Raw genomic sequence first — 26,688 nt, 5'->3', positions numbered from 1 at the left:
GGCTATTGCTAATGTAGAAGCATTGTTCAGGGTACTGGTGTCCTTCAAACATAATCAGATGCATAGGAGCTTATTCATGAGCAGATCCCATATGGCTGGGGGCAGCGTTTGTACCTGAGGCTAGAATTACTATTGCTGATGTAGCAGCACCACCCATGCTATTAATGTCCTTTAAACGTTGGGGCCACTTATTCAAGAGTATCTTTCACATGGCTGGGGGCAATGTCTATACCTGAACCAGTATGGGATCTGCTCAAATAACATTGTGTTTCCTTTGAAATTACAATTTCGGTGCACTGTAATCCTAATCTCATTTACCTGGGAGTACCTGCTTTTTGGGAGGAAAGCAATGACAAACCTAGACAGCATCTTAAAAAGTAGAGAATCACCTTGCGGACATAGGTCCGTATAGTTAAAGCTATGGTTTTTCCAGTAGTAATGTACGGAAGTGAGAGCTGGACCATAAAGAAGACTGATCGCTGAAGAATTGATGCTTTTGAATTAAGGTCTGGAGGAGACTCTTGAGAGTCCCATGGACTGCAAGAAGATCAAACCTATCCATTCTGAAGGAAATCAGCCTTGAGTGCTCACTGGAAGGACAGATCCTGAAGTTGAGGCTCCAGTACTTTGGCCACCTCATGAGAAGAGAAGACTCCATAGAAAATACCCTGATGTTGGGAAAGATGGGTGGCACAAGGAGAAGGGGACGACAGAGGATGAGATGATTGGACAGTGTTCTTGAAGCGACTAGCATGAGTTTGGCCAAACTGCGAGAGGCAGTGGAAGATAGGTGTGCCTGGCGTGCTCTGGTCCATGGGGTCATGAAGAATTGGACACGACTAAACGACTGAACAACAACAAAAACTCCATTGAATTCAAAATGACTAACTTCTAGATTAAATGACAAAAAACCTTGGAAAAGTGGTGCTGTGCTAACTTTGGAACAATGACTGTATATTTAAGGGACCCAAATAATGACTGGAGGGAGGTAAATCTGATATGAAAACAACTTCTAGTTCTTACCGTAATTTCCTTAGAACTTCAGTGTACAATCCAGCCAGAGCTAAGTACTTTTATCTCCAACTGATTTCAGTCTTCAGAAGTTAATTATATATCTTCAAATAGTTCAGGGTGACATCCATGTGGTTTTCTTATTTTATGCTCATAACTCTGATAGGTTTCACTTAAGAGTAATTTGGCCAAGACCACATTGTAAATTTTGCAGCGGAGCAGAAATACAAATCTAGATTGTCCGGTTCATTGTTCTGTCCACTCTACCACTGGCTCTTACCTCCAAATAATGAATAGGATTTAAATCAAGAATATGAATATATAAGAGAGACTTTGCAGCTCGAACATGGCTGCCTGATTTTACTTCTGTAATTTGCACTTTTAAAATGCCCAACTAAAATGCACCATAATTTTAATTTAATTTAATTTACATGTTTAATCTCACTGTAAACATGTGGTACAGTGACAATAAAGTATTTCTATTTCTATTTGCATTGCACTGCAGTGCAGTGAATTCTGCGGTCAAAATTATTTTTAAAAATTATAAAAATTCAACCTTTGAGTTCTGCTAGCAGCGTGTTTAGGATTTGGCTATTAGGATAAACTGACAGTGACTATTCTGTGAAATATATTTAATATCTTGATTCAGTGCATAGTTGAGCTGATATCCTACAACAGGAAACAGTAGAACATCCTGTTTCTGAAAGACCAAAACAATTTTGTTTTAAAAAGGTCTTCTAAATCTCTACTTTCTGCTTACACAGAATCAGTTGAAAGAAAGTACTGGGGCAAGGATATAGACATAAGGAACATGGTGATATTTGAAAATGGTAGGAAATCATTCTACTGAATGCATTTCTTTCTAAATTAAAATATGCCTCAGAATGAAAAAGTTTTTTTTAAAAATCAGCTGGAGAGGAACAGTTCAATGTCTCATGGGCTAACTAGCTTTAAGTGCAGAACTGAAATCCTGATAGTAAAAGTTGCTGCTGGTATATGTACTTTTCCAAGATTATGATCTATGGCTGCTAGAGGACTCCATCCTAAGAACTTATTTGGTCAGTACAGTCGTACCTTGGAAGTCGAACGGAATCCATTCTGGAAGTCTGTTTGACTTCCAAAACATCTGAAAACCAAATCGCAGCTTCTGATTGGCTTCAGGACCTTCCTGCAGCCAATCAGAAGCCGTGGAAGCCCCGTCGGACGTTTGGCTTCCAAATATAGTTTGCAAAATGGAACAGTCACTTCCTGAGTTGCAACGTTCGGGAGCCAAAACGTTCGGGAACTAAGCTGTTCAAAAACCAAGGTACAACTGTATATTGAAAGCCCAAACATTTCACTCAGGGATGCAGACAGTCCAGCTGTTTAAATTGGGATTAGGACAAGGGAAAACCCAAGGCAATTCCTTGATTTCCGGAACTGTGCAAAATTGCTGTTGCTGTTATGACAAGCCATAAACTTTTACCTTGAAAGCTTTGACCGGAAGGAGGCCTAGGGATTTTTGAAGGACCGTTGAAAGCAATGTAAGTGCCAGTACAAACACTGCCAGAGACCCTTCTGTTTTACCTGTGGAAAGCTCTGCTGGCATAGGTGTCCACCTGGCAGTGCACACCAGCAGTGGGGTTGAAATGGGGCGTTTGGGTTGGGTGTCAGAGGAGGCCACAAATCCACATGGGATCCTAAGCCCCATTGCCCCCTGCTCTGACCACTCCCTCAAACAGACTCCAAAAACTACACAAGCCCTGGCATAATTAATTTTTTAAAAAAACAAAAAGAAGAATGGAAGGCACTTAATGCGAGAAAATAAGAGAAAACTGTTGCAAAATATGTATTGTCGTCGTAATTACCACAACGTCAAGATAGAAGTCTCAGCACTATTTTTTCCCATTGTTCCAACAGCAAAAATTGCCTCTGAAGAAGAAAAAGTTTTTTTCACACGCATTGGGTATTTACAACCACAATGAACTTCAGGGGGCACTTTGAAAACCCACTTTCAATCATTTTTGGGTTAATCAATTTCTTCCCACCTCTTGCCCTGCCCATAGCTAACCAGCAGGGCTTTGGACATGGTAGTTACCCCCCCACACACACACACACAATACAGTGTTAGGGTTTTCTTTTTTTTGCTGCCTTTCCAAAACATGCTCAAGATGATGTACAAAAAATTCCTGCAATACCTGTAATAACGTATTAAAAACAACAACTCAGGTACAGTAAATGCTATGGCTAGGATCCAAAGAACTGGCCAGTTTGTACCCAAAGACTTTGAACCTGTGTTTCTTGAACAGCACTGCAGCCACCCCCTCAGCTCTGCATGGTGAACTGCCTTTGAAACTGAGAGGAATTTCAAAAGGAGCTTGTAAAATGGGAGGGCGTGTGCATGCATTTCAAAACAACCTGAATTAAGCAAGCCCTTAAGTGCATCCGAGTAGCTTTGTGAATCCTACTTTATAAGTAGTGTAACATCTGTCTACACGCTATACATTTTAAATATTTTAAAGCACATTCCCTGCTCCAAAACCATCGCCATCACCATCATTATCATTCTGGAAATGGTGGTTTGTTAAGGGTGCTGGGAATGGTAGCTCTGAGAAGGCTAAACAATGGTTCCCAGGGTTCTTGAGTAGGAGAATGTGCATTAAAGGCATGGTGGTTCCCCCCCCCCCCGATCTTCATGTGGTAATGCTTACGAAGCCAAGATGGCCAAATTCACACAGAAGTATTGGCAGCCTTGGCGAAACCGCCCCCCCCCTTTTGCAGAAGTACAGAAAATATTTAGGAAGAGGGAGGCATAAGCAGGGGACGACACCCCACTGAACAGCCAAAAAGGACTGAGCATGTCAGTGGTAATTAAATGCTTGCTGACAGGTCAACAGTGGCAGGGGAAATGTTTGGGACCTACTGGCTTTGTGTGTTTTCTGAACCAGGATGCATGGCTAAAATCTCAACTAAGGAAGCACGAGCTGTATCCAAGAACAAACCTTCACTTCTGTAAGGGCTGGCCTGCCCATGAAGCAGACCTTGGGGGGCGGAATCCTGTGTGAAGGTGCCCCACTCCTGCCACCACTGCTGGGAGTCATGCGGCAGTGGCTTCTGGCTAGATCTCATGGGAGTTCCATGCGATTTGGCTGGAAGCTGCCACTGTGCAACCTGGCAGTAAGCAATGCTTGGGCATGTTTGTACGGTCTTGCAAACCAGGCCAATGACTTCCAGTGCATACTGGTGGCCCTTTTAAACCTATTCACTTGCATGCATATTGAATACAATTTTTTAAATTGCATGCCAGGTATCTGGGGATCCCAGATGTGAAAAGCCCTGAGCCTTACCTTTTACTTCAGAGGAGGACTAGTGAATTTCCTAGTTCTGAGAGTGGAGTTCAGGTACTCAGCTCATCGTGACCTTCCCAGACAGCCATAGACCCAACAAATCATTTCCTACCCCCCTTTATATCAGCTACCATGGCCCTGCTGCTGCGACTTCCCTCCAAGAAGCAGACATCTCTTTTTGCTTCCACATTCAGGTTTGCCTTTGGGAGTGAAGTCCCAGGTTTCCCTCAGTTCTGCTTCTCGTCTGTATAAAGTTCATTTGTTATTGGCTTTTCTTCCATTGAGAAAGAAGAGATTTCCAAGCTGCTGTCTTCTCCCTCCCTCCCACTCTTTGTTCAGCCACAGGCAGTGTGAGTGTGTTGGGTGACCAGTCGCCACGGCACATCACTTTGGGCCTGACCATGCACACTTCCAGTTGGGCTGATGCCAGTGTTAACCGACTGCTTCACTTCACACAAGAGTAAAACCCAAGAGCAGGGACTCCTGCATTTGATATGTACTCCCGTTTTCATCCCCCATTAGCCACAGGCTCAGGTAACACATGCACACTAAGGATACCCTATAATATTTTGTTCCTTCCTTCTAATAGCAAATCCAGGTGGATAGTGTGGATCAGGACTGAAACCAAAAAAAGTCCATTGAGAAACAAGGGGGAAGTATCTGAATTGTAGGGCTGTGTGTGCCCGTGTGCCCGTGTGCATGTATGTATCTCCAGTGCAGGAAACCTTCTCATAACAGCCCAGTGAAAACAGAGCATGCTCAGTAGTCACCGAATTCAGAGTTACAGAAAAGAAAAACAGAATGGAGGGAGGAGTGAAATGCCCCCTTGTAGGAAATGGCCTGCTGGAACTCTGAAGCAAAGTATTTCTTTTAGGGAGGAAAATACATTGCAGCATTGTGTTTTAGGTCAGGTTTGTAAAAACATACTACCCCGTTTAAAGCAATATTGGTTCACTAAAAACCTGTGAATACTTGATTGGGAATAGGTCCAGTTGAACTAAGTGGGACTTACCGGTTCTTCCATGCAAAGAAATGAAATAGAAATCCAGACAGGAAGTCTAAAAATGTTCACACTGTATTTTAATTTGTGGTGACCCACCCCAAATATCTATTGCGATGAGGGACACCATTATCAATCCCATAAACACACACTTGCATATATTTATGAAATAAGATTATTACTTTACATTGCTAAGTTAATAAATGGCATGGTAGACCCAAAATGCTCCATAAACTATGATTAATGTTAACCATAGTTAAGAGAGTACAGTTAAAGCTGAGGCATTTGGCAGATGATCATTTAAGCCAGAAGTAAGGAACCTCTAGCAAGTGGTGACACAGCTGCCAATGTACATTCAGGAACCTTGGATTGTGACCCCAACTGTACATCGGCGAGGGAGGTTTGCAATTTGGTGGTGAGAGCAAGCAAGCTGGGAATGGCTCTGCTACAGTAATTTCAAGCATCTTGGATTTTTCAAGCTGGGCTAGAAATGAAAAATGGGTCCTCTGGCCTCACAATCATGTAAGGTGATTGAGTGGTAGGCAGACCTCACCCTAAAAATGGCCTGCTGAGGGTATGGGGACCCAGGATCCAGCCCACTGATCAGATCCACTTCCTCAAATCTGTGCTAAACCATGGTTCAATAAACATGGTTGAGTGTAATGTGTGTACTGGGCCAATGGCAGTTACAGAATTTATTCAGTCCCTCCACACATGAGAAATTTTATATAGTGACACCCTGTGAATGCTAACTTTCACTGGGAAGTTTGTTTATAGAAGAAAACACATTCCAATAACTTCCCGGGGGGTGTATGTAGCTGAGTTAGCCTGTTGCAACAAAATTAACAGAGAGTATTGTAGCATCTAAAATATTATCAGCTTTCTAATTGCATTAACTTTCATGGACTAGTCTACTTCATCAGATGCATGACATGTTAAATGGTAAGCCAATGACATATGTGATGTGACAGAAATACATTGCCCCAGTTCTATCTACAAGTAATAGCACATAAACCTCTTGATTAATTCTAATTTAGTAGTTTCATTTTGCAGCCCCCCTTTGAAGTTTCATGGTATTATAGTTAATCAAGAGTCAGTGCTATGACTTCTGGAGTGAATCAGGACAACTGATTTTTATCACACTGCATTTATTAATTTTCTTACCAATGCAATGATGTTTGTGTTATTAGCTACAACTGTTTTGTGAATTACTGCTTTTAATTATGTAACTATTGCTATCTCTGTACTTTCCACATTTCATTTCCCTCTGACCTCACTGTTTACAAACATACCCACCCACCCACCCACATGTATATAAAAGTAAAGGGACCGCTGACCATTAGGTCCAGTTGTGTCCGACTCTGGGGTAGGCTCTGTGGTTTAACCCACAGCGCCACCCGCGTCCCTTATGTATGTATATAGATACCTGTAAATTAGGAGAGCACTTCATGCATCTGATGAAATCACACAATACTTTTGAAGCACATTGCTTTCCCCTAAATTATCCTGGGAACTGTAGTTTGTTAAGGCTGTTGGGAGTTGCAGTTACATGAGGGATAAACTACAGTTCCCTGGCTCCTTTGCAGGAAGTGATACACTTTAAATATATGGTGTGGAAGCTGTAATGTATTTATTAGTCTTTAAGGTGCTACAATACTGCTTTTATGTTTTAATAAGTTGCTATTGTTTATTGTTCAGTATTCTCTGTGTTAAACTTATTACACACTATAACAGAAGTGGATGAATTAATTCCAGTTAGCTGACGTTATCAGTGGTCTTCTCCTGATGCCTCTGCCAATTGAAGTGATGTGCCAAATGGGGAGATGCTGTTTTCACCATTGACTTCCTGCCTGTGGAGCTCTTTTCAGGGAGGCTCACCTGGCATCTGCTTTGGGGTAATAAGCAAAAGCTTTCTTGTTCTTCTACACTGTTAAAGTTCTGAGTTTTAAACTACCGGTATTTCATTGTCAGTTTTCCATTGTGGTTTCATTTTGTTATATTGATTTCAGAGTTGCAGAGTGGTATATAAATGTATTTAAGCAAACAAATCCCTTCTGTTCACTTTTTATACCTGTATTGCTGCACTGACATTGTTTCTGTACTGAGTGTTAATAAACTCACCTAACTGATTTAGTTTACATGAACTGCAGAGCAATGCAAAAAGTGTTGTCTTCAAAAAAACAAACTGTAAATACACAGGTTTAAATGATCATGCACAATACTTCTAAACAGACAATAGCCCATTACAAAAAGTGAGCAGCTTGATTACCTACCACAATGTGATTGCTTTTATAGCTACAAAAAAATAATACCAAGAGCAGAGAATGGCCTCCACAATCCTAGGCTCCCTAAACATCCTGATACTGTAGTTGTGTGTGTGTTTTACTAAATTCAGCTGTTTATATTGCCTTTCAGCTGCAGCACATGACATATTGTTTACCAATGTACACATTCCTTTACAACCAATCAGATTGAGGGCACACCACCATATCAAGGTGGTAAACAGAAAATCTTGGGCCAAAAGTGTCAAGAAGAACTTAAAATTACAAGAGACCATATAGGGGATTTGAGCAGACAAGGACTTGAAGAAGTTGCATGTCACTACATGAGCCTTGTAAACATTGTAGGAACACCCAGAACTTAAAAGCAGCAGAGGTTTGTAAGAGACCAGTCTAAAAAGCAAAGGCCGATGTTCAAAGCCATCATTTTTGTCTGTACTGTATTCGAAAATGAACAGAGATTTATTCTCAGAAGTGTAATATATGACTTTTCAGGTTTGCATAACTGGGCATTTAACTCTTGAGTTTTTACAGATTTGTACGATGTCCCCCCCTGTTCTATAGCTGCCAATGCATTCCATCGTCAGACCTGCATTAATACTACTACATTACTACTACTAATAATAATAATCGCCAGCGTAGATGGCGTACGCATGCTTCCTCGCTTCCTTTCCTTTGTACAACAAAAGAAAATAAATCAGATTCGAGCGATTCCTTCTCCCTCTCTGTTAATGGTACAATGGCAACATTTCCAAATCCTGAGCTGGGTTAGCAAAGCTGCTTCCCCCAGCCGCCGCCGCCGCCGCCGCCACCCCCACCCCCACCCCCCCGCTTCAAGCTGACGCTCAGCGGAGCTCATTTGTCTTCGGCTCCAGGGCGAGAACGCAGCCTCGCAGGCAGCGAAGGAAGTTTCCTCTCCGCTCACGCACACCGGTAGTAAGCAATGGTGCGTATGCGTGCCTTGGTGTGCGCGCGCCCTGCCTCCTTCCCGAGCGAAAGGACTCGCCTCCGAGGCCACTTTTGCGCCTGGTGAAGGCAAGGGAGTGGCGGCGGCCCTGCTCTCTCTCTCTCTCTCCGTCTCCTCGGCCCTCCCAGTCCCTCCTCTCTCTGGGTAGCTTTGCGGAGAGGAGGAGGAGGAGGAGGAGAGTGAGCTGTGGGAGGGTCCCCATTGAAATAAACAAGCAGCCAGTGATTAAAACGGGAACATGGCGGCCGCGGAGGACTCAGCAGCTCCAGCTTCCTCTTACAAAGCGAAGGTCAGCGCTGGCAGCAGCCTGGGCGACGGCAACCGGAGACATTGCTGACCTCGGTAAGGGAAGGCACCCTCGCGCCCCTCGCCACGGGGCCCTTTTCGCGGCGGGATAGGCTGCAGAAGGGGCTGGCCGAGGGGGTCCCTCCCCGGTTGTGTGTGTGTGTGTGTGTGTTGTATAATAACCCTGGTTGTGTGGCGCGCTGCTGGGGATGGCTGGTTAGTGTCTGGAGCCGCTGCCTTGAGAACTTAGGGGGCGAGGGAGGGGAAAAAAGGGGGTGTCCGCGAGACTTTTATTGCCCCCCCCATCACCCCCCCCCGCTCCCCGCAAAAAAAGGCAAGTTGTGGAGGTTTTATTCTCTCCTGAGACGAAAAGCGAGAGAGGTGTCAGCCTGGGTGTCTGGTGTTCTTTTATGAGTGGCGGCGGCGGCGGGTGTGTGGCTACACCTCCTGTTTTCTGTCGCACCCCGAAATGTGCATGGAGATGAACGTAAAAGGGGGGTAGTAATACATTTGAAGTTGGGGGTTTTCACCCACAACCCCAGACACCCCCCCCGTTTTCTCTGTGAAGGAAAGCAGCGGGCGCCTTGGCCGCCTTGGTTAAATGGGTGGGAGAAGAGCATAGCTGTCTGAAGGGGAAAGCGGGGTGCTCGCAGCGAAGTGGAAGGGGGTGTTAATGGAGAAGGCGGACTTGCTTTCCCCCTCCTCTCCTCGGTATGGAGGAGGGTCGTTCCTCGATAGAAAGGACTGAAGGAGTGGCAGCTGCGTGGCTGACAATGGGGGTGGCGGGGGGGGGGTGGAAGAGACGGGAGAGGGACTGTCTCTCTCCTTTTCTCCAGGCGAGAATGCCGTGTGGCGGCTTCTTCGGAGCGGGGGGAGAACTGTGTGGCAAGACCCCAGCGACCATGAGCGGGGCGGGCTGTGGAGAAAAACGATTGCTCCGACCGAGGGAAGAGAGTGAGTTGTGCGGAGCGCCTGCCTGACAATCGCCTCGGAAGAAATCGAGATTTGGGGTGGGTGGGTGGAGTGACGGGACCGCGGCGTCGCCTCCTCCCCCTCCTCCGCGGCCGCTACCGACGGGCTTTTAACTTCTCCCAACTTTTGTGTGCGCGCGCGGCCCTCGAAGTCCCCCCTTCCCGGGGGACCCGACTAGGCCCTGCCTGCCTGCCCGCCTGCCTCCCTCGCCCGCCCGCTTGCCGCTGGGCGAGAGCGCAGCCTAGGGAGCCGCATTGCCGCTGCGTGCGCCTGGCTGGGTGGGGGGAGGGGACCCTGGCGGCGGCGGCCCCAGCGGCGCCTTGGTGCTCGTGCGGGACTCGCTCGGCTGGTGCCGGCCTCTCAGGGCGGAGGCCTAGTCGCGGGCTTCTGGGTGTTGGGGTTGCTACGCGCCTCAGTCCCCGGGGAGCCAGCGTCGCAGCCTGACGCTGCCCAGTGTGTGGATATGAATGGGAGGGTGGCGGTGGTGGGGCGATGGACCTCCCCCCCCCTTCCTTTCTGCGAGGAACTCTTGTTGTTGAATGAGGGGTTGGGAGAGAGACCGAGAGAGGCGCGCATTTCTGCTCCCCCTCCCGCTTTGTATATGGAGAATGGCCTCGTCCTCCTCCCCCCTTCCGCCGTGTAGCGCTGAGGGTGTGCGTCTAATCCCCTCTCCACCTGCTCCCTGAGCTGCTACCCTTGTGTAAGGGGAGGCTTCGAGTGTGTATCCGACGCAGGCAGCATGCTCTTATTTCTCCCTCCCTTCCGATCCCCCCCACATGTTTTCTTCACCTTCACCGAGAATCCTGCCCCAGCTTTTTAACTGGCGGGGTTCAGTCGGCGACGCCAGATATTTCATCTCTTGCACAGTGATGGCGTTTTCTTTTCTTTTTTCTTAGGAGCAGAAGCTCTTGTAGTCGTTGCTCCTGCCCACAACAGTACTGTTGCAAAGGTATCCAGGGTTATTGGTTGTCTTGGCAACTTTGACTTTTCTTCCCGTGTCATCTGTGTTTTCTCCTGCACCATACTTGATATGTTCTGTAATCAACCTGGCGCTCATTCGGAGCTGATACTGATGTATGAAATATGCATGAAATGTGTGTGCAAGGTGGCAAGAAAAATAAAAGGAAATGTACCTGGCTTCTTTGCCTGTTAATCACATAACAGGTCCTTTCCATGAGAAATGTTTTGATAGCTAGAGTCTTGGGAAACACACGGGTTTCTCTGCTGTCCACTTTGGGGATGTTCCTTTTGGACATGACTTTTTCATGTAGAACTGCTGGGTTGTGGATTTTCCTGTGATCTTCAGATGAAGGACAGTTTAAAAATTTAACAATAATAAAAAGACCCTTCAGACATATCTACACCATAGACAAACCAATTTGTTAGCCATTTCTCAAATTTTAACACTCAAATTACAGTTCCTTTGCAGGATTATGGGTTGTAGCCAGTGCTACTCAATATAAACCCATTGAAGTTAGTGGGCATGATTAAGTTGCATTCCTTAATTTCATTTGTTCTACTCTGTAGTAGGACTAACATTGCAATATAAGTACATAGTGTAGATCTTATAATTTTGGTTTAGCTGCCTTTAGATTTTCAAATAAAAGGAATAATATATAGGTTAAATAAGTATGGTTTTAGACACTCATTTATAATTTCAATAGAGCACCGCAACCCCAGAGTCGGACACGACTGGACCTAATGGTTAGGAGTCCCTTTACCTTTTAAAACTATTCATTGTCCTCTTACTGAATATGTTGGACACCTGAAGTAACACCTCAGGTTTGGTCAGTGATAAAATCTCATATAAGGGACGTGGGTGGCGATGTGGTCTAAACCACTGAGCCTAGCGCTTGCAAATTGGAAGATCAGCAGTTCGAATCCCAGCAACGGGGTGAGCTCCTGTTGCTTGGTCCCAGCTCCTGCCAACCTAGCAGTTCAAAAGAACGTCAAAGTGCAAGTAGATAAATAGGCGGGAAGGTAAACGGCGTTTCTGTGCGTTGCTCTGGTTTCGCCAGAAGCGGCTTAGTCATGCTGGCCACATGACCCGGAAAAACTGTCTGTGGACAAACGTTGGCTCCCTCAGCCAGTAAAGCGAGATGAGCGCCACAACCCCATAGTTGTTTGCGACTGGACTTAACTGTCAGGGGTCCTTTACATTTACCAAAATCCCATGTAGAATATGAGACTATTGATAAATTAGTAGAACAGAATAATCACGTCTTGTATCTTATGCAATGTTTTTTAACACAGTTGCAGAATTAAAAAATTGAGAAAATATCACTCAATAGAGAGAAACTTTATCAGGTGGCGATATTCTTGTTCAACTCGTTTTAAATGCAGTTGTATTGATTATAGTGAGTATCACTATACTGAATGCAGTTTATCCCTTACCAGCTGTGTCTTTGTAGATCAAGGCTGCAGTCCTAACTCTGCTTACCGTACATGGGAGTCACATTGAATTCAACAGGGCTTCTTAGTACTGTTGTCACACTGCAATGCTAAGTACTTTTATCAGGAAGTAAATTTCACTAAAATTTGAGGGACTTCTGAGTTAACATACATGGATTGAAGTCAAAGGCAAGGATAGATTTCCCTTTGCCCAGCTGAGGAGCCTTCAGCAGATTATTGACCTTGTTGGATGGGGTGATTGAAGGTAAGATGCTTGTGTATTAGCTACATGGCTGTATTATTTTCAAAAGAGACAAGTATAAATCAGCAGAATTATAATTTATAAGGAAGTTAGGTTCTGTTCATTTGGGCCTGAATAGGGACAATGGATTTTTGTCCCTCTGGTGTTTATTTACATACGGTAGCAATACTGTACTAAGATTGCTGTGTTATCAGAGATTGCTACATTTGTGAAGTAATTGTTCTTGTTTTAAATACGTTTAGGCTTTAATTGAATTATCAGACTTTTTGATACCATAATGCTACCTTTTACCATTTTTCTTCCACTGAGTCCCTGCAAATATAACCTGCCAAAGGAAGGTACTACATACATCTCATGAAATGGATTATGTTACTTCTGTTAGAATAATTTGTTAGTGTTTAAGGTGTCTCAAAACTCTTTGTTGGGTTTACTAGCCCCTTATGTACTCTTTGCTTTCAAAGGTAGTGCTCTATATAGCAAGTCAGAATGTTTCAGGCACAGTTTGATCATAAATCACAGAATTTCAGAATCATAAATATTTTTGTAATTATTTAAAAATCCTATTAAATTATGTTCCCCTCTGTATACTGTATATAAGAGATTAGATACATGAGTGGTTATCTTTTTCTGCTTTGAATTTTCTGCTTCTATCAATATATTTTAGAACTTACTGTAATCATTACTCAGTCATTTTAAATTTTGAATAGTTAAGAGACATAATGCTTGAAAGCATGGTGAGCTAATCATGCTTTTTGTGATGGGATAATGATAGGTGCAACATGTTTGGCTAGAAAGAATTTGTTAAAGGCAGTATCTCTGACAAGCTTACTAAATTGAATTTATACAGTAAATTTAAAGTGGGTACATCTTGATCACTTTATAAATGGTGTGTTTAAAGGTTTGAGATTTTTTGTTAGATTTAAACTTCCCAAGTTGGCTTTCACAGCATTTTGCTTCAAAATGATAGTAAGCACACCCATCTGTAAAAAATAAAAATAAAAGTACAGGTTGCTCCATAGAAATAGCAAAGTTCTTTAGATAGACAGCTGCTACTACAATGCTCACAGTCTTCTGCTGTCTGTCCTTTTCTTGATTATGTCACTGACATGTTGGCATAAGCTGACGTTCTATGCAAAAATGAAACTCAGGCAGGGAGGCTACATAACTCGGATTTTTAGAAGCTGAGCTGTGAAGATTCCCCAGGGAAAGTTGAAAAGTTTTGAAATAATTTCTAAATAATAGTTTGTGTACTGAATAAATTGGTGTGAGATTGTGCTTGTGAATTTTATCTCATATAGTATTCAAGACAACTTAGCATAACAAAACCCTAAAATCTAATTGTGTATGTAACAAGTTCGTTCTTTTCTTTTCATTGTTTTTTCTTATTTTAAAGGAAAGCACTAGTAATAGTAATAAACTGATTTCATGGTGTGTGTATGACCTGTAGCAAATCCAGATTTTAATCTTCAAAGACACATTTACTACTTCCTGGGTATTAAATGGGGAAAACAAAGAACATTTTTGTTCTGTATGTGCATGCATTGCATATGTGTGTTCATATGTTATTAAAAACTACCCTGATCTGATCCACACCATGCATTTTAATTACACATTGTTGCAATTACACAACACACTACTTAAAAGGCAGCACACTACTGCACCTTTCTTTATTCATTCCATGAAAAATGCTGTTTGATAATATTTGATAGTAGCAAGTTCTATAATGTGAGAGGGAATGTGATGGGGGTGGGCAAGGACCTCTTGTACATATGCAGATATGCAGAAAGATGCTCATTGTCAGCTGTGGCTCTATTGTGTGCTTTGGGATGGGCATGGAGCTCTCTTTCCTCCTGGGGATTTTGATCTGACAGAGGAGTTCTTTGACTTTAAGATGTAAGGACAATGAAGCTTAAAGTAGCAAGCTAGTAAGGGTGTGTGTGCTGTGTTGATTCTTCTAAAACAACATTGCTACTTCAGTGAGGTAATGTAAGTGAAGTTCATAGTAGTATAATATGCTGACTATGTGGGAAATAGGCTGATTCATACTGGCTTTGTCTTATCTGTACAGTAGTTATATTATTAATTGTCCTGCCCACCTAGCAGTTCGAAAGCATGTCAAAGTGCAAGTAGATAAATAGGGACCGCTCCAGCGGGAAGGTAAACGGTGTTTCCGTGCACTGCCCTGGTTCGCCAGAAGCAGCTTTGTCATGCTGGCCACATGACCCGGAAGCTGTCTACGGACAAACGCCGGCTCCCTCGGCCTATAGAGCGAGATGAGCGCCGCAACCCCAGAGTCGGACACGACTGGACCTGATGGTCAGGGGTCCCTTTACCTTTACCTAGAGGTATATACATTATGCAAACATTCCTTGAGCTTAAGAGAGTCATTCGCTTTGTGTATCAAATCACATGGTGACCTTTGAAACGTATAACTGGGAATGTGAATAGGGAGTAAAAACAGATGTGATACTGTCAATTTGTTTCACATTTTCAAAAACAGAATAAGATTAGTATTTATTTACTGAAAATACAAACCTGCAGGCATTTGTTAGTGCAGTGCTTGTTTTCTATCCAAAAAAATAATAATCTCTGAATGTAACCTGGAAAGTTTTAGTACATAAACACATAGGACTTAATATGAACTTTGCTGTAGAGATGCACATACATACAACATGGTTTTTGCTCTGCTCCTTTATGGATAACTTTGTTCCCCTAAAATAATTCCGTAAAAGCTGCTCTCGAAGGCTAAACTAAATACAGTAATGTTATGTTACATGCATGCATGTATTAATTCGTCTTATTTTAAAATGAAAAAATGACAGCCACAGAGGCCTCTGGTTTGGATGAGGACTGCAGCACACAATGAGAAATGCCTTTTATTCTGCACCGTGGTTCTGGTGAAAACTGTCCAGGCAACATCCCTCCTTTGGCATTTTTTACTGCAGCCACAGTGCAAGAGAAAAGACATCCCTCACTGTGTGCTTCAGTCCTTCTGCAGATTGCACCGCTTTGTGGTTTTAAAGTAAAAACAAGGCAGATTAATGCATAGAATCACAGAATTGTAGAGTTGGAAGGGATCCTGAGGGTCATCTCAACTAGCTCATATATGACCTTGGAATGTGGGGATTACTGGGGAGTAACATCCAAAGCAGCTCAATGAAAAGTGAAAAAGGATAGAGAAAGCCCACTTGTGGTACTTGAACACATCTAAAAATGTTTTGATCCCAGCTTTTAAATAAGCAGCACATTCATTGATTGTAGTGATACATATTTTGCACTTAACAAGACTGGGATGCTAGAAGGATTTTCAAAAAGTTACATTGTAAAATGGCAGAATGTATAATACCAGCTGTTTGCAATATTAGCTTTCTTGCATTATTTCTATTTTTGTCATTATCAGTCCTTTCAATGTGTGTGTTGAGTACATACTGAGCACATGCTGGTGGGATTTGGATTTGGTGAAAGTTTCAGAAGAAAACTAGCAATCACACTTGGCAGTAACTTAATAATTGAAATAATTAATTCAAAGCTCTTTAAACTGAAGTAAAATTATTATTTGTCACCATTTCATAATGTAATGTTACATAAAATTAAATCTAGTAAGTATATACAAAGTACTCCCTGGACCCTCAGATCATCTTTGGCGGCCTTTCTGTAGAAGCTGTTGCCAAATAAGGCTGAGGCAGGTGCTTCTAAGGAGAGGGCCTTTTCAGTGGTAGGGCCTCATTTTGTAATGCCCCCACCAAAGAGGAACTGCCCAAAGAGGTCCAATGCTACATGGTTGTCCTTTCAGCAACATTTGAATACCGGTACTTCTTTATTTTTCAAGGATTTTCAGTTGATTGCTTTTAATAGTTTAGACTGCTTTTTCATTGTGGCCTGTTTTATTCTGATTTTTAAACTTGCTTTTATGTTCATATCACATTCTTACACCTTATGAGGGTTTTTTTTTTAAAAAAAATTGCACACTGCCTAGATAACTTTCTGTTAATGGGTGATATAAAGAGGCTATGAACAAAATAAAAAATATAACGAAGCCAATGGCAAAACTCAATTAATTTGAATGTCAGAGGTATGCTCTTTAATATGTTTCTTCAACTGCGATCGCTATTGGTTACTATTCATGGTCTCCTGACTCTTAAGTAGGACTTGTAGAAAAGAAGGTTGTTTTCTTTTTCAGAGAAAGACACAGAATGAACTGATGTCTAAAATTACTGGGGGGGACGGGACAGACTGTTTTGTACCAAGCAGCATGAAGGAGGATGTGCACCTGTACAACAGCAATAACTGTTTCCTGTAGAGGACTGAATATACATCTTCCTGTGAAAACCACTGCTGATTATTTGGGGGAAGCTGTTGCTGTTGCTGTATTGACCACATAACTTGTGAGAGGGCCACCAGATATTCTTTTGATAAAGTATCCAGGCAAGAGAAAGATAGCAGTGTAATTCCATTGCTGACTGGAAGCATTAATGGGCTGAATGAGGGCATGAGGCCAGTAAGCTGAAGGTGAATCCTGATGTGACATGGGTCCTGTTGGCAGGTGATTATTGTATCCAGAAGTTGAGTAGCTAGTCTTTTCTTGATGGGATTTCATTTCCTCTAATGCAGTGATGGCCAAACTTGGCCCTCTAGCTGTTTTGGGACTACAGTTCCCATCATCCCTGACCACTGGTCCTGTTAGCTAGGGATGATGGGAGTTGTAGTGCCAAAACAGCTGGAGGGCCAAGTTTGGCCATCACTGCTTTAATGGAATGATGGTTTATCTGCAGAGCAGTAGTTCAGTAGTGAGGAACTCGGGGTGGGGCACAATTTGGCCCTACAATCCTCTCTATCTGTCCCTTAAGACTGTCCCTGGGCCACACCCCCTTCCCAGCCATACCTCATACTCGGTGTTCAAAATTCCCCATGTGCCAGGTTGATGACTGATCTCTCCATCTAGCTGGCTAGTGCTGTGGTGCTACATCGGGCAGCACCACAACAAAATATATGTAGCTTGTGCTTCTGCACTGCCATGTGAATCAGCTGGCTCACATGCAGCAGACTTGGCGCCTGTGCTGCCACCTGAGCTGCAATCCTAGGTGCACTTACTTGAGGATAAGAAAGCCCCGCTGGACACAACGGGGCTTATTTCTAAGCAAATTTCTTCTAAGCAAATAAATTTCACCGAAAGAAAGATGCTCAGACATTCCATTGTGGTGACCATAACCTAGGTTTAAGGTGCCATTAGCTGTTAGCTTATATACCTGCGTTACTAACACAGCTCATATGGCCGTGCTCCACACCACCCTTGAATGTTTTTGTGTGGCTGGAATGTGTCCTTGAATTATGTTTCTTGTTTGCCTGGATGGAGGATAGAGAAGGGATGCTTGAGTATCTGGAAAAACTAAGCTGCTGTACATATGTAAAATTTGCATTCACTTTACTTTTGCCTTTGGCTCTGTCCACTAATGGCAATTGACTCCCAAAAGGTTGTTCAGAAGGGAATGTGGCCCTTAGGCTTGAAAAGGTTCCCCATCCTTGTATTTATTTATTTATTTATTGCATGAGTCTTTCTGCATGGCAATGAAGGCAGTGAAGAAGGCCCAATTATTTGATTCCGTTGCATCTTCAAGTCGTCCAGTTGAACCGTTTTGTATTTTCTGAGGTCTGTTGATACCTATTTCAGTCAGTAGAGTTTTAGATCTTTTGGAAGACAGTTATTTGTTTGCAAGGCACTTTGAGGGCAAAGTCACTCACTTGCCTAGCAGTCTTGGTGCTCCTGGATCCATCTCTTTAGGTCTCAGTACCTAGTAGTGCTTACCAGATTTAGTAAGACAGCTGAGGCCGTTTTGTGATCAGGATAGCCTGTTGTCCATGTGCTGGAAACTTCCAGATTGGATTACTGCAATGTGCTCTATGTGGGACTGTCCTTGGGGTTGCCCTGGAAACTGCAGCTGGTGCAAAATGCAGAGGCTTGAGTGCTTACTGGGATGGAATAGTCACATCATATTACACTGGTGCTGAAGAATTGCACTGGCTGCCAATTAGCTATCAGGCTAGATTCAAGGTGCTGGCTTTGTTGTACAGAGCCTTATCCAGGGTGGAGTGCAACATACAATTTACACAAAAAGTCAACTAAAAACAGCATACTTGATATTGAAACAAAATGATAAACTGTAAATAACAATAGCAGTTTAAAAACATATTAAACCAAATTCTACCCAGAGTAAACCTGTTGTGCGTAGTTGTGCTCATTAATTTCAGTGTGTTTGCTCTGAGTAAAACTTAGCTGACTACCAATATGGAGCAGGCTCCTCACCCTGGGACAATAAATATACAGATGCTCAGGCAAACAGGTGAGTCTGTATTTGGCACCACAATGATAATAGTGTCAGTGCCAAGCATACTACTAGAACTAGAGCAAGGGCATTCCAATACCAGGGCCACCACAAATAAAACCGTTGCTGCTTCTTCTTTTTGCATCACAATGTAATATACACCCACCACCACCAGTAGTATGCAGAGAAGAGCTGCCTCTGAAGATATTGGGGCAAGGGCAGGTTGGTTCTGGGAAAGGCATTTCTTCATAGACCATCACCTTGAATTTGGCCTAGAAGTGAACATGCAGTCAATGTAAGTCCTTTAGAATTGGTGTTTTGTGATTCCATCCAGCTGAACTGGGAGCTACATTCTGCACTAACTGAAGCCCTTGGATTGTCTTCAAATGTAACCACGCATACAGCACACACACACACCACATTACTGTAGTTCTAACAGGAGGTTACCAGAGCACAAATCACTGTGGTAAGGCTGCATCCTATTAACACATAATCATTCTTTTATATCCTAGGATTTCAAATGTTAGTCATATTCGTTGTGAGGGACATGGATGCAGACATTCTATTTTGAAGCTTATGCCAAGAGTTTCCAATCTGTGGTATTGATACCTTTTGGGTGTAAAATCCTTAAGGATGTTCATGTTGCCTCCATCTACCCCTGCATCTATTCATTCTCCTATGTTTTTTCACAGACAGTTCTGTGCTAGAGAATTTTTTCCTGCTGAAGTTCCATACTAGATATCCTTTTTGAGGTTTTATTACAGTCAGGTAGCATATAAATGCTGTGAAATAAAATAATAATTTATTTCCCTGTTTATGCATGATGGTGATGGTTAGAATGGAGGGTATAATAGTATACATGACTGGTCCTCACAGTGCCTGGTTTAGGTCTGAGTAAAAACATTATGTGTTTGACATTTCAGTGGTGGGTGAAAATGACATGTAGAAATCAAGCTGTGCAGGAAGACCTTTTGCCAGGGGTAGGAAAATCCCAAGGTGTTTAATAAAAGTGCTTGAAATATTTGTAATTCTCTTCCCCAACCCATCCATGCACATGCTAGTGTTTTAAAGCTTGATATTGAGGTTGAAAAAGAAACATTGCATTCTTCACAGTCCTACCATGAAGAACATTCACTTGTGTGGATTTGGGAGTTTGTGGGAATGTATATTCTACATATTCATGGTCCAACTTAGTAACTTGTCAAGGGTCTAAATCTTTTCTAATAGTATACTTGCATCTTATTCCTTTCAGTTTCATTGTAGAATGAGTTGATGGACTGACTTGAGTGTGTGTGTGTGTAAAATATGTATGCACTATAACATAAATATAGTATACATTTGTAGAAAATGTATAGTTTACATAAACTGAAGAAATGTAACACCCTTTCTTGGGAAGAAGGGTTGGAATTCTATGTTTAATTTGTGATGTTATTCACAAAAAGTTAGTGTGAGAATTTGCAAGAACTTAAAAAGTGAATATGTTCAACTCTAACTCTGAAACTTCATACTTGTTAAGTTGTAAATTGGTCCTGTAATGGTGAAGATTGTGCCTAGGTTTTAGGGGGGGGCTGGGATTTTGATCTATTTAGTGGCTGTAAAATGATACAGTAAGACTGCTAGTTTTTTCTTTAAAGCAGAGATGGGGGGAACTTGTGACTGTCCAGATGTTGTTGGATTCTAAGCCATGTCAACTCCATCCAGCATGACAAAATGGTCAGGGATGGTTGAAATTGTAGACCAGCAACACTTGGAGGGCAGTAGCTTCCCCACCTGTGCTCTAAAGCTTACTTTAATTTACATCAGTGCAGATGTCCCATCCCAGTGAGCTTATGGAGGTAGAGACTGCTCAACAGTCCTTGCATCCTATCGTATTCCTACTTGTGTGAGAACTCTGTGTGCATTTGAATCCTGCAGAATTCTAGAGGATGTCTCTGTCTTTTTCAGAATAAATAACATTGTGTTTTGGTGAGTCACTCAGATGTTCTGAGCAGAGGCAGGCCTGCAATCCTGTGCATGCTCACTCACTTCATCAGTAGGACGTGTCTCTAAGTACACATATCTAGGGTTTGGGTGGCTTATACAGTCATTTGCTTACTGAATTCAGTATTGCCGTGTGATAGAATGAGAGGAGAGATTGTTGAGTATCTTGAACCTTATTTTCAAGCAGCAGAATTCTGTGGTTAGATCATCTGATCTGCAAAAAGAGTACATTAAACAAACATTTGGGTCTTGTTCGGATGTTGTACAGGCTTCCTTCCCCTTTCTGCACAGCCAGGATTAGTAGTTGTTAACCTTTTGCTTTCGCATTCTTTTAACTGCAGTTGGTGTCATCTGGTGTGGTTAAAACTTAACTATGGTTAATTTTCAAGGTGTTTTTTTATTTTTAAAGAAACTGCCTTGTTGAAACCAAGAATAGTTTATATTAACCACAATTCACAGTTTGGACAACATGACAAGTCACGGTTAACTGCAAGTAGAAGTGAAAGCTTCTGAACTACACCTCTGAGTGGCACAGGAGGAAGACAGCAGAAGGGAAACGTACAACTTAAAGAGGACTAGGCTTAGTCACATAATGCTGAAACACGGTTTAGTGTGATGCCTGGACACAGCCACATTGTTACAGTAGAATTATTTAGAAATGCTTGAGGGAATTGTAATAACTGGAAATGCCAAATACTCTAGTGATTTTGTTTTAGCATGAATGACATAATCAGTGGTAAATAGAGAATATTTACAGTTTGTTTATTTTTGTTTTATAGCATGCTTGAGATGTATCTGAATATTGAACCTTTCAGACACACAACCTGTGCTATTGATTTGACTGCCTCATTGAGTCTTGGTAAGTTGTCTTTAAATAATGCATATTAAAATAGCTATTTTATGAATGAAAATGTAGTTTTATGTAATTGTATCCATAAACTATCCATTTTGTTCTTTGAGAAAGCTGCTGCTGTTGATTTTTTTTTTTGCTGAAATTTTGGCCTCATACACCCACCGTATGGAAATGATTTGTTGGCTAAAATGCACTAAACATTTAGTCAGAGTTCAGAGCACCATAAGAAAGTGAGGGAAAGATTGTATCCACTTTGATCACACCTATATCTATCTGGGATAATGGAGATCCTCTTGCAAAATGCTAATTGGTCCATATGTAACTCCTAACCATGATTTGATGCCATGTAAATGAGCTCTGAACTTGCACGTATTCTCCTCCCTCACTCCCAGTTTAGTTTCAGACCTTAGTTTGCTGTTAGCATCCTAACTGGGCAAGGCAGAATTGTAAAACCAGTTTAAACGATCTAAAATTCTCATTTGTAGTCAAACCATAACGTGTTAGTAAATTGGAAAATGAGGAAGGCAAGCTGAGCATGCAAGAAGTGAGAGCAAATAAACACAGTGTCTTGTTCATTGCATCTGAACTGGCCTAGAAATTCAGGCTCCTTAAATCAGGCAATTATTCATATGTATATATGTGTGTGTAATTATATATATAATTTTGATGTCTGAGACGTTAAGGCCAGGGTTGCCAACCATTTCTTGGTCCATGGACATATTTTCACACCAGAGGAATTGCCATGGCACCACACACAAAACAATCTATTATTCTTATTGGTACAACAGAATTATTATTTCAAGCCTAATTTCATCTGGGTAGAGGGGACCCTGCAGTTGCCAGGGAAGGTCTCTATGGATCCCTGTGTACCTGTGGGTGTCACAATGGAAGCACCTGCATTAGAGTGTAGCTGTAGACTTGAGGACTATAGTTTACAAAGTGTAGTGTACTTCTCCACCATCTCCTTCTAAACAGATTTTGAATATTAGGGGATTATCAAAAGCAGTTTATGATCTGGCACAGGAACCTTTCTATTCAAAGGGGCTGTGAAATATCCCACAGGAAAGTTTTAAGCCCTTGCACTAGTTACCCTTTTGGAGCCTACTAATTGTTCTTTTCATCATCACCATTCTTTATTCGATGGTCAGTCAGAAAAAATACATTTATCCATACAAAATTAAAACATCTAAAGGAACTTTAGAATAAAACATAGCCAGCACTAACATGAAGCTATACAGATAAACCCATGTCAATGCAATCAATTTTAGTCTTACGATGCTAAAGAGCTAGAAAAAGAAATTTGGCCACCAAGGAAGCTGTTTTCCCCATAACATTATTCAACAAATATAAAACCTGTCTTTCTCTGGATAGAGAGCTAAGTTGAGATAAGAGTGGGGCTATAAGATTTTGCCTGAAATCTGTATAGAAAGGGCAGCTCAAGAGAATATGTTGAGTGGACTCTACCTCTCCCAGGGCACAATGACAAGTTCTCTGGGCGTATGGGACTCCCCTGTACCTTCCCCACAATACCGCAGATTCAATCAGTCAGACCCTTGCATTCCAAGGGGGTCTTCAACTGCCTACCGGTATATCCTCATCTTAAATCTGATGAAATCGTTACCTATTTTCTATTCCTGTGACATATTGTACCATTAAAGGTAAAGGTAAAGGGACCCCTGACTGTTAGGTCCAGTCTCGGACGATTCTGGGGTTGCGGTGCTCATCTCGCTTTACTGGCCAAGGGAGCCGGCGTTTGTCCACAGACAGCTTTCGGGTCATGTGGCCAGCATGACCAAGCCGCTTCTGGAGAAACCAGAGCAGCACACAGAAACACAGTTTACCTTCCCGCCAGAGCAGTACCTATTTATCTACTTGCACTTGACATGCTTTCATGGCAAGCCCTAGGCCAGGCATAGGCAACCTTCGGCTCTCCAGATGTTTTGGCCTACAACTCCCATGATCCCTAGCTAACAGGACCAGTGGTCAGGGATGATGGGAATTGTAGTCCGAAACATCTGGAGAGCCGAAGGTTGCTGACCCCTGCCCTAGGCCATGGGTAGGCAAACTAAGGCCCAGGGGCCGGATCCGGCCCAATCACCTTCTAAATCTGGCCCGCGGACGGCCTGGGAATCTGTGTATTTTTACATGAGTAGAATGTGTCCTTTTATTTAAAATGCATCTCTGGGTTATTTGTGGGGCATAGAAATTCGTTCAACCCCCCCCCCCCAATGTAGTTTGGCCCCCCACAAGGTCTGAGTGACAGTGGAGCGGCCCCCTGCTGAAAACGTTTGCTGACCCCTGCACTAGGCTCTGTGGTTTAGACCACAGCGCCACCTGCATCCCTTACAAGATGGCTAAATTGATCCAAAACTCCCATTTCAAATTTTTGTTCATTGAAATTTCTTTTAGCCCAGTAGTTGAGTCACGACGCTCTGTTTTTCAAAGGAGAACATCCTGATTTAATTGGCTGGAGTTGTGACAGCTGGGAGAAGCTGGCCAGGACTATAACTTTAGCAAGGGAGCTTGGAGGGAGCTCACTTTACAAGCAAGAGGGAAGCCCCATCTAACAAAGTGACAATATAATGTGAGTGAACCAGCAGGGTGAAGCTTAGGCAGACTACACGCCTCCTAACAGATCCCAAATTCCAAAGTAAAGAAGCTCAATAAATAATACAGTGGTGCCCTGCTAGACGAATGCCTCGCAAGACGAAAAAATCGCTTATACGAAGACACTCACAGAACGAATTATTTTCGTCTTGCGAGGCACCACTGTAATTGGTTTCAAATAGAAAGCCACCGATGTGGGGGCTATCCAGTGTATTGTACAGAATGTTCCACAAACAATGGTTTACCTACTGGACAGAAGTCATGGATTGTGCTTGGTGTAATGAGCATCTAGCCATCAGAGAGGAAGTTGAGGTTGTTCCACGTGAAAGACATAATTTAGTTGGAATGAACAAATATCCTCGTGTGGTATTCAATTATGTTTTACCCAGAGCCAGACCCATTGAGATGAATGATCGTGACTAAGTTAAACCTGTTTAGTAATTTAGTAAGGGAGAGTGATCAACCATACCAGAGACAGAGGAAAGGTCAAGAAGTATGTGGATTATAAAGTGATAAGTTCAAACCGTAATTTATGAATATTAAACCACAATAAAATAAACCACAGTTTAGGGTTTGGACATAATGCTAGGCTTCCAATCTTTTCACAACTGCTGGAGGATACAGGGGGAGGGGTGGTAGTACACAAACCCAGGACTTGTTCATGTAATAGATAAATAATAGTTTATTATGTCTAGATACAGTCTGTATCTTTTGTAGACAAATTTTAGAAGTATTGCTGGCACAGACATAATCTAGAAAGGCCAGGCTAGTTGCATAGTAGACTAGTGATCTATCTTGGATTGGGTATAGAAGAGACTTAACTAGATTAAATTGGATACTTTGAATGTACTGCAGGCTGAAAAACCTGGATAGTAGGTTTAATATTTCATTGTCAAGATGCCTCTGAATGTTATCCTGAGAACTGTAGCCAGTAATGGTGCATGTTAGTCCCACAGGGATGTACAAATACTGGAGAGGAAACTTCTTAAGCACCCAGAGATAAAAACAGCCTTAGTGTGATTTGACCTGTAGATTTTGAAAAGGAGGTATAGTAGTATCTTCTGTGCAAAATCTTATGTAAGTGATGGTTCAGGCTTAAGTAATAGAATACAATATTCCTGAAGATGTAAAGCGTTCTTAGATTCTGCTCCCTACCCAATACGCCCCAAATTATCTGTAACATGAAAGAAAATACTTCTACCTTAATGGACCTGTTATGTTTAATCCATTGACTAGGTAGGTGAGTATAGATTTTAATAAAGTAATGTGCGTGAAATTGTGTTATTCCATAGAGATGGCAATTTGGCTTAAATATGCTGCACATTTGAGATTTGGCATAAACTTCAGTTAGATATCATATCAGCATATGCTCACATAATATGTTGATGCTGAAGAAAAAGCATATACAAAAGTATTACCAAAATGTCAGGGGAGGGTAGCTGTTTTACTCATATTTTTAGTACTACAACAGATTGTTTAAGGTACCACTGAACAAAATCTCTGATCCAGAGACAGATAGTATAATGTATTCATGTTGAAATCAGTGAGACCTAGTAATGACTGATTAATTTGTCATCTTGAGTTCTGCACGATTTCATGTGACTAACTTTCTCGGGATTGTGGTTAAGAAATTTATTGTGACATACACTGACAAAGCAGGTTCTAGCCCACAACAATGTATCATGTGATGTTTTATTGGTATCATTCTTTGGCATGTTTCAGCTGAGGAGCTCATTTTTGTAACATACATTTTTGATTGAACTGTAAATGCGATTGATTAGAGAGATTTATTCCTTAGGAGATGAATAAATCATTTCTTTTTTTTCATGGTCTCACAAGAGCTACCTGATGCCATTTACTGCAACCGTTTTGTTGCATAGTGTTAAGTGCTGGCCTCCACTGGCAAAGAGAGCACAGCAGGTGGTGTATGGAGGTTGCCCAAGTGGCAAGAAAGGTGCTTTCAGTAACCAATGGCAAGTCTTGAAATCAGGTGTGTTGAGGTGGTGGAAGCTTTGGTTTTGTGGGATCCAAAGTCTGACAGATCCCCAAGGGGCCTGATTCGGGAGCCCTGAGCTATTTCATTCTGGAACTGGCACAGTGAACTATGAGAACACTCCTGCCCTAGTCTTTTGTCCTGGCTGTCAAAAGCACCAGGACTTGAGTTACAATGTCATCTTGTTCTGAGCTGGCCATGTAAACAGAGATTAAGAATGGATAGTCAGCCTTTGCGCCATATTGCAGCCATCTCATATCTACTTCCTTTTTTAGCGTTAGAGGACTACAGTCACACCTCGGGTTGCGCTCGCTGCGGGTTGCGCATTTTCGGGTTACGGACGTGCTGAACCCGGAAGTACCGGAACGGGTTACTTCTGGGTTTTGGTGCTCACGCATGCGCAGAAGCACTAAATTGCGCTTTGTGCATGCGCAGAAGTGCC

At 42.4% G+C, this 26,688-nt stretch overlaps 1 protein-coding gene across 11 annotated transcripts in view; it reads left to right on the top strand.

The window, feature by feature from the left end:
• The first annotated feature begins 8,691 nt into the window (after positions 1–8,691).
• The window catches only part of NCOA2 (nuclear receptor coactivator 2), a 131,107-nt gene continuing 113,110 nt past the window's right edge, over positions 8,692–26,688 (top strand). For 7 of the 11 annotated variants that reach the window (XM_033155375.1, XM_033155372.1, XM_033155371.1 and 4 more), the window contains exons 1-2: positions 8,693–8,925; positions 21,573–21,652. The gene's annotated coding sequence lies outside the window, so the exon portion shown is untranslated. Of the gene's footprint in view, positions 8,926–10,770; positions 10,790–14,342; positions 14,475–21,572; positions 21,653–26,688 lie in introns of those variants that run through there. The other 4 variants (XM_033155376.1, XM_033155367.1, XM_033155366.1 and 1 more) reach the window with 4 other exon arrangements.

Source organism: Lacerta agilis, chromosome 7 (genome assembly GCF_009819535.1).
Source record: "Lacerta agilis isolate rLacAgi1 chromosome 7, rLacAgi1.pri, whole genome shotgun sequence".
In the NCBI taxonomy this organism is placed as follows: domain Eukaryota; kingdom Metazoa; phylum Chordata; class Lepidosauria; order Squamata; family Lacertidae; genus Lacerta; species Lacerta agilis.
The sequence above is the reverse complement of the archived record's forward strand: the minus strand, read 5'-3'. Positions and strand labels throughout refer to the sequence as shown.